This window comes from Lolium perenne, chromosome 1 (genome assembly GCF_019359855.2).
Source record: "Lolium perenne isolate Kyuss_39 chromosome 1, Kyuss_2.0, whole genome shotgun sequence".
NCBI lineage: Eukaryota > Viridiplantae > Streptophyta > Magnoliopsida > Poales > Poaceae > Lolium > Lolium perenne.
Genome location: NC_067244.2, coordinates 15,260,774 through 15,268,972, shown reverse-complemented (window position 1 = coordinate 15,268,972; position 8,199 = coordinate 15,260,774).

Genomic DNA, 8,199 nt, shown 5'->3' with positions numbered 1-8,199 from the left:
AACATGTAGGTGATCCGTCTCCAACGTATCCATAATTTCTTATGTTCCATGCTACTTTTATGATGATACTCACATGTTTTATACACATTATATGTCATTATTATGCATTTTCCGACACTAACCTATTGACGAGATGCCGAAGAGCCAGTTGCTGTTTTCTGCTGTTTTTGGTTTCAGAAATCCTACAAAGGAAATATTCTCGGAATTGGACGAAATCAACGCCCAGGGTCTTATTTTTCCACGAAGCTTCCAGAAGACCGAAGGGATCACGAAGTGGGGCGACGAGGCGCCGCCACACTAGGGCCGCGCAGCCAGGCTAGGGCCCGCGCCTCCCTAGCGTGTGGGGCCCCTGTCAGCCCTCCGACTCCGCCCTTCCGCTTACTTAAAGCCTTCGTCGCGAAACCCTCTGTACCGAGAGCCACGATACGGAAAACCTTCCAGAGACGCCGCCGCCGCCAATCCCATCTCGGGGGATTCAGGAGATCGCCTCCGTCACCCTACCGGAGAGGGGAATCATCTCCCGGAGGGCTCTTCATCGCCATGATCGCCTCCGGATCGATGTGTGAGTAGTTCACCCCTGGACTATGGGTCCATAGCAGTAGCTAGATGGTTGTCTTCTCCTCATTGTGCTATCATGTTAGATCTTGTGAGCTGCCTATCATGATCAAGATCATCTATTTGTAATGCTACATGTTGTGTTTGTTGGGATCCGATGAATATTGAATACTATGTCAAGTTGATTATCAATCTATCATATATGTTGTTTATGTTCTTGCATGCTCTCCGTTGCTAGTAGAGGCTCTGGCCAAGTTGATACTTGTAACTCCAAGAGGGAGTATTTATGCTTGATAGTGGGTTCATGCCTCCATTGAATCTGGGACAGTGACAGAAAGTTCTAAGGTTGTGGATGTGTGATGCGTGCAGTTGACACGTCCGTTGGGAACCCCAAGAGGAAGGTGTGATGTGCACAGCGGCAAGTTTCCCTCAGTAAGAAACCAAGGCTTAATCGAACCAGTAGGAGTCAAGAAGCACGTTGAAGGTTGATGGCGGCGGGATGTAGTGCGGCGCAACACCAGAGATTCCGGCGCCAACGTGGAACCTGCACAACACAACCAAAGTACTTTGCCCCAACCAAACAGTGAGGTTTTCAATCTCACCGGCTTGCTGTAACAAAGGATTAACCGTATTGTGTGGAAGATGATTGTTTGCAGAAAACAGTAGAAAAGTATTGCAGTAGATTGTATTTCAGTATAGAGAATTGGACCGGGGTCCACAGTTCACTAGAGGTGTCTCTCCCATAAGATAAACAGCATGTTGGGTGAACAAATTACAGTTGGGCAATTGACAAATAAAGAGGGCATGACCATGCACATACATATTATGATGAGTATAGTGAGATTTAATTGGGCATTACGACAAAGTACATAGACCGCTATCTAGCATGCATCTATGCCTAAAAAGTCCACCTTCAGGTTATCATCCGAACCCCCTCCAGTATTAAGTTGCTAACAACAGACAATTGCATTAAGTATTGCGCGTAATGTAATCAGTAACTACATCCTTGAACATAGCACCAATGTTTTATCCCTAGTGGCAACAGCACATCCACAACCTTAGAACTTTCTGTCACTGTCCCAGATATCAATGGAGACATGAACCCACTATCGAGCATAAATACTCCCTCTTGGAGTTACAAGCATCTACTTGGCCAGAGCATCTACTAGTAACGGAGAGCATGCAAGATCATAAACAACACATAGACATAACTTTGATAATCAACATAACAAGTATTCTCTATTCATTGGATCCCAACAAACGCAACATATAGAATTACAGATAGATGATCTTGATCATGTTAGGCAGCTCCCAAGATCCGACAATGAAGCACAATGGGGAGAAGACAACCATCTAGCTACTGCTATGGACCCATAGTCCAGGGGTAGACTACTCACTCATCACTCCGGAGGCGACCATGGCGGCGTAGAGTCCTCCGGGAGATGATTCCCCTCTCCGGCGGGTGCCGGAGGCGATCTCTGAATCCCCGAGATGGGATCGGCGGCGGCGGCGTCTCTGGAAGGTTTTCCGTATCGTGGCTCTCGGTACTGGGGGTTTCGCGACGGAGGCTTTAAGTAGGCGGAAGGGCAGGTCAGGAGGCGGCACGAGGGGCCCACACCACCGGGCCGCGCGGCCAAGGGGGGGGCCGCGCCGCCTGGGGTGTGGCCACCTCGTGGCCCCACTTCGTCTCCTCTTCGGACTTACGGAAGCTTCGTGGCAAAATAGGACCCTGGGCGATGATTTCTTCCAATTCCGAGACTCTTTCCTTACTAGGATTTCTGAAACCAAAAACAGCAGAGAAAACGACAGCGGCACTTCGGCATCTTGTTAATAGGTTAGTTCCAGAAAATGCACGAATATGACATAAAGTGTGCATAAAACATGTAGATAACATCAATAATGTGGCATGGAACATAAGAAATTATCGATACGTTGGAGACGTATCAGCATCCCCAAGCTTAGTTACGCTCGTCCCGAGCGAGGTAAAACGATAACACGAGATAATTTCTGGAGTGACATGCCATCATAACCTTGATCATACTATTTGTAAAGCATATGTAGTGAATGCAGCGATCAAAACAATGTATATGACATGAGTAAACAAGTGAATCATAAAGCAAAGACTTTTCATGAATAGCACTTCAAGACAAGCATCAATAAGTCTTGCATAAGAGTTAACTCATAAAGCAATAATTCATAGTAAAAGCATTGAAGCAACACATAGGAAGATTAAGTTTCAGCGGTTGCTTTCAACTTGTAACATATATATCTCATGGATAATTGTCAACATAGAGTAATATAATAAGTGCAATAAGCAAGTATGTAGGAATCAATGCACAGTTCACACAAGTGTTTGCTTCTTGAGGTGGAGAGAAATAGGTGAACTGACTCAACAATAAAAGTAAAAGAATGGTCCTCCATAGAGGAAAAGCATCGATTGCTATATTTGTGCTAGAGCTTTGATTTTGAAAACATGAAACAATTTTGTCAACGGTAGTAATAAAGCATATGTATCATGTAAATTATATCTTACAAGTTGCAAGCCTCGTGCATATTATACTAATAGTGCCCGCACCTTGTCCTAATTAGCTTGGACTACCAGATCATCACAATGCACATGTTTTAACCAAGTGTCACAAAGGGGTACCTCTATGCCGCCTGTACAAAGGTCTAAGGAGAAAGCTCGCATTGGATTTCTCGCTATTGATTATTCTCAACTTAGACATCCATACCGGGACAACATAGACAACAGATAATGGACTCCTCTTTTATGCATAAGCATGTAATCAACAATTAATAATTTTCTCATATGAGATTGAGGATGTATGTCCAAAACTGAAACTTCCACCATGGATCATGGCTTTAGTTAGCGGCCCAATGTTCTTCTCTAACAATATGCATGCTTAACCATAAGGTGGTAGATCGCTCTTACTTCAGACAAGACGAACATGCATAGCAACTCACATGAAATTCAACAAAGAGTAGTTGATGGCGTCCCCAGTGAACATGGTTATCGCACAACAAGCAACTTAATAAGAGATAAAGTGCATAATTACATATTCAATACCACAATAGTTTTTAAGCTAGTTGTATCATGAGCTATATATTGCAAAGGTGAATGATGGAATTTTAAAGGTAGCACTCAAGCAATTTACTTTGGAATGGCGGAAAATACCATGTAGTAGGTAGGTATGGTGGACACAAATGGCATAGTGGTTGGCTCAAGTATTTTGGATGCATGAGAGGTATTCTCTCTCGATACAAGGTTTAGGCTAGCAAGGCTTATTTGAAACAAACACAAGGATGGACCGGTGCAGCAAAACTCACATAAAAGACATATTGTAAACATTATAAGACTCTACACCGTCTTCCTTGTTGTTCAAACTCAATACTAGAAATTATCTAGACCTTAGAGAAACCAAATATGCAAACCAAATTTTAGCATGCTCTATGTATTTCTTCATTAATGGGTGCAAAGTATATGATGCAAGAGCTTAAGCATGAGCACAACAATTGCCAAGTATCACATTACCCAAGACATTTATAGCAATTACTACATGTATCATTTTCCAATTCCAACCATATAACAATTTAACGAAGAAGAAACTTCGCCATGAATACTATGAGTAGAGCCTAAGGACATACTTGTCCATATGTTACAGCGGAGCGTGTCTCTCTCCCATAAAGTGAATGCTAGGATCCATTTTATTCAAACAAAACAAAAAACAAAACAAACAGACGCTCCAAGCAAAGCACATAAGATGTGATGGAATAAAAATATAGTTTCAGGGGAGGAACCTGATAATGTTGTCGATGAAGAAGGGGATGCCTTGGGCATCCCCAAGCTTAGACGCTTGAGTCTTCTTAGAATATGCAGGGGTGAACCACCGGGGCATCCCCAAGCTTAGAGCTTTCACTCTCCTTGATCATGTTGCATCATACTCCTCTCTTGATCCTTGAAAACTTCCTCCACACCAAACTTAGAACAACTCATTAGAGGGTTAGCGACAATAAAAATTAACATGTTCAGAGGTGACACAATCATTCTTAACACTTCTGGACATTGCATAAAGCTACTGGACATTAATGGATCAAAGAAATTCATCCAACATAGCAAAAGAGGCAATGCGAAATAAAAGGCAGAATCTGTCAAAACAGAACAGTTCGTATTGACGAATTTTATCGAGGCACCAGACTTGCTCAAATGAAAATGCTCAAATTGAATGAAAGTTGCGTACATATCTGAGGATCACTCACGTAAATTGGCATAATTTTCTGAGTTACCTACAGAGAAAACAGCCCAGATTCGTGACAGCAAAGAAATCTGTTTCTGCGCAGTAATCCAAATCTAGTATGAACTTTTCTATCAACGACTTTACTTGGCACAACAAAACACTAAACTAAGATAAGGAGAGGTTGCTACAGTAGTAAACAACTTCCAAGACACAAAATAAAAACAAAGTACTGTAGTAAAAACCATGGGTTGTCTCCCATAAGCGCTTTTCTTTAACGCCTTTCAGCTAGGCGCAGAAAGTGTGTATCAAGTATTATCGAAGGGTGGTGCATCTTCAGCGGGGTGTGGAGTTTTCTCAACCAGGCATAGTATATTAGATATATAAGTTTTAGCATCTCCCTTTTCATTAGTCTTGGGCTTGCTACTCTCATCAAACAAATTTTCGGGAACAAGCCAAGCATAGTTATTTTCTAGTGCATCATTCATAGCTAGGAGTTTACATGGTATTGGTGCTTTGATCTCCCCACCATCATCAATATTATTAGTGTATCTTATTCTATCCATGTCCATCTTTTCAAGGAGACTAACAAAATTGGTATAAGAACCAAGCATATTAAATTTAGCAAAGACCTTTCTAGCTTCTCTTGCTAGACCACCAAATTCTCTAAGAAGGGTTTCTAAAACAAAATCTTTCTTTTCCCCTTCTTCCATATCACCAAGTGTGAGAAACATGTGTTAGATTATAGGATTGAGATTAACAAATTTAGTTTCCAACATGCGAACTAAAGTAGCAGCAGCAATTTCATAAGTAGGAGCAAGGTCTACCAAGTGTCTATCTTCAAAATCGTCAATGGTACTAACATGGTTGAAAAATTCCTCTATATTATTTCTCCCAACTATAGACCCACGTCCTACCGGTATGTCTTTTGTGGTAAAATTAAAAGGAAACATAATGAATCAAGTAAAGTAAATGCGAGTAACTAATTTTTTTGTGTTTTTGATATAGCAAACAACATAGCAAATAAAGTAAAACTAGCAACTAATTTTTTTGTATTTTGATTTAGTGCAGCAAACAAAGTAGTAAATAAAACTAAGCAAGACAAAAACAAAGTAAAGAGATTGGGATGTGGAGACTCCCCTTGCAGCGTGTCTTGATCTCCCCGGCAACGGCGCCAGAAATTTGCTTGATGCGTGCAGTTGACACGTCCGTTGGGAACCCCAAGAGGAAGGTGTGATGCGCACAGCGGCAAGTTTCCCTCAGTAAGAAACCAAGGTTTAATCGAACCAGTAGGAGTCAAGAAGCACGTTGAAGGTTGATGGCGGCGGGATGTAGTGCGGCGCAACACCGGAGATTCCGGCGCCAACGTGGAACCTGCACAACACAACCAAAGTACTTTGCCCCAACGAAACAGTGAGGTTGTCAATCTCACCGGCTTGCTGTAACAAAGGATTAACCGTATTGTGTGGAAGATGATTGTTTGCAGAAAACAGTAGAACAGTATTGCAGTAGATTGTATTTCAGTATAGAGAATTGGACCGGGGTCCACAGTTCACTAGAGGTGTCTCTCCCATAAGATAAACAACATGTTGGGTGAACAAATTACAGTTGGGCAATTGACAAATAAAGAGGGCATGACCATGCACATACATATTATGATGAGTATAGTCAGATTTAATTGGGCATTACGACAAAGTACATAGACCGCTATCCAGCATGCATCTATGCCTAAAAAGTCCACCTTCAGGTTATCATCCGAACCCCCTCCAGTATTAAGTTGCTAACAACAGACAATTGCATTAAGTATTGCGCGTAATGTAATCAGTAACTACATCCTTGAACATAGCACCAATGTTTTATCCTTAGTGGCAACAGCACATCCACAACCTTAGAACTTTCATCCTTTGTCCCGAGATATCAATGGAGGCATGAACCCACTATCGAGCATAAATACTCCCTCTTGGAGTTACAAGCATCTACTTGGCCAGAGCATCTACTAGTAACGGAGAGCATGCAAGATCATAAACAACACATAGACATAACTTTGATAATCAACATAACAAGTATTCTCTATTCATCGGATCCCAACAAACGCAACATATAGAATTACAGATAGATGATCTTGATCATGTTAGGCAGCTCACAAGATCCGACAATGAAGCACAATGGGGAGAAGACAACCATCTAGCTACTGCTATGGACCCATAGTCCAGGGGTAGACTACTCACTCATCACTCCGGAGGCGACCATGGCGGCGTAGAGTCCTCCGGGAGATGATTCCCCTCTCCGGCAGGGTGCCGGAGGCGATCTCCTGAATCCCCCGAGATGGGATCGGCGGCGGCGGCGTCTCTGGAAGGTTTTCCGTATCGTGGCTCTCGGTACTGGGGGTTTCGCGACGGAGGCTTTAAGTAGGCGGAAGGGCAGGTCAGGAGGCGGCACGAGGGGCCCACACCACAGGGCCGCGCGGCCAAGGGGGGGGCCGCGCCGCCCTAGGGTGTGGCCACCTCGTGGCCCCACTTCGTCTCCTCTTCGGACTTCTGGAAGCTTCGTGGCAAAATAGGACCCTGGGCGTTGATTTCGTCCAATTCCGAGAATATTTCGTTACTAGGATTTCTGAAACCAAAAACAGCAGAAAACAGCAACTGGCACTTCGGCATCTTGTTAATAGGTTAGTTCCAGAAAATGCACGAATATGACATAAAGTGTGCATAAAACATGTAGATAACATCAATAATGTGGCATGGAACATAAGAAATTATCGATACGTTGGAGACGTATCAATGTGCTGTTGCTACTAGGGATAAAACATCGATGCTTTGTCTAAGGATATTTGTGTTGATTACATTACGCACCATACTTAATGCAATTGTCTGTTGTTTACAACTTAATACCGGAAGGGGTTCGGATGATAACCTGAAAGTGGACTATTTAGGCACAGATGCATGCTAGATAGCGGTCTATGTACTTTGTCGTAATGCCCTGATTAAATCTCATAGTACTCATCATGATATATGTATGTGTATTGTTATGCCTTCTTTATTTGTCAATTGCCCAACTGTAATTTGTTCACCCAACATGCTATTTATCTTATGGGAGAGACACCACTAGTGAACTGTGGACCCCGGTCCATTCTTTACATCTGAAATACAATCTACTGCAATTGTTCTTTACTGTTCTTCGCAAACAAACATCATCTTCCACACTGTACAATTAATCCTTTGTTTACAGCAAGCCGGTGAGATTGACAACCTCACTGTTACGTTGGGGCAAAGTACTTTGATTATGTTGTCGCCGGAGTGGGACCCGGAGGAGGCCCATGCGGCCAACATCCGCCGCGCCATCGAAGCCGGGGAGGAGTCCAGTCACGATTTCTCCGTCTGGTCTGAGGACGACAAGTCCTCGACCAACGGGG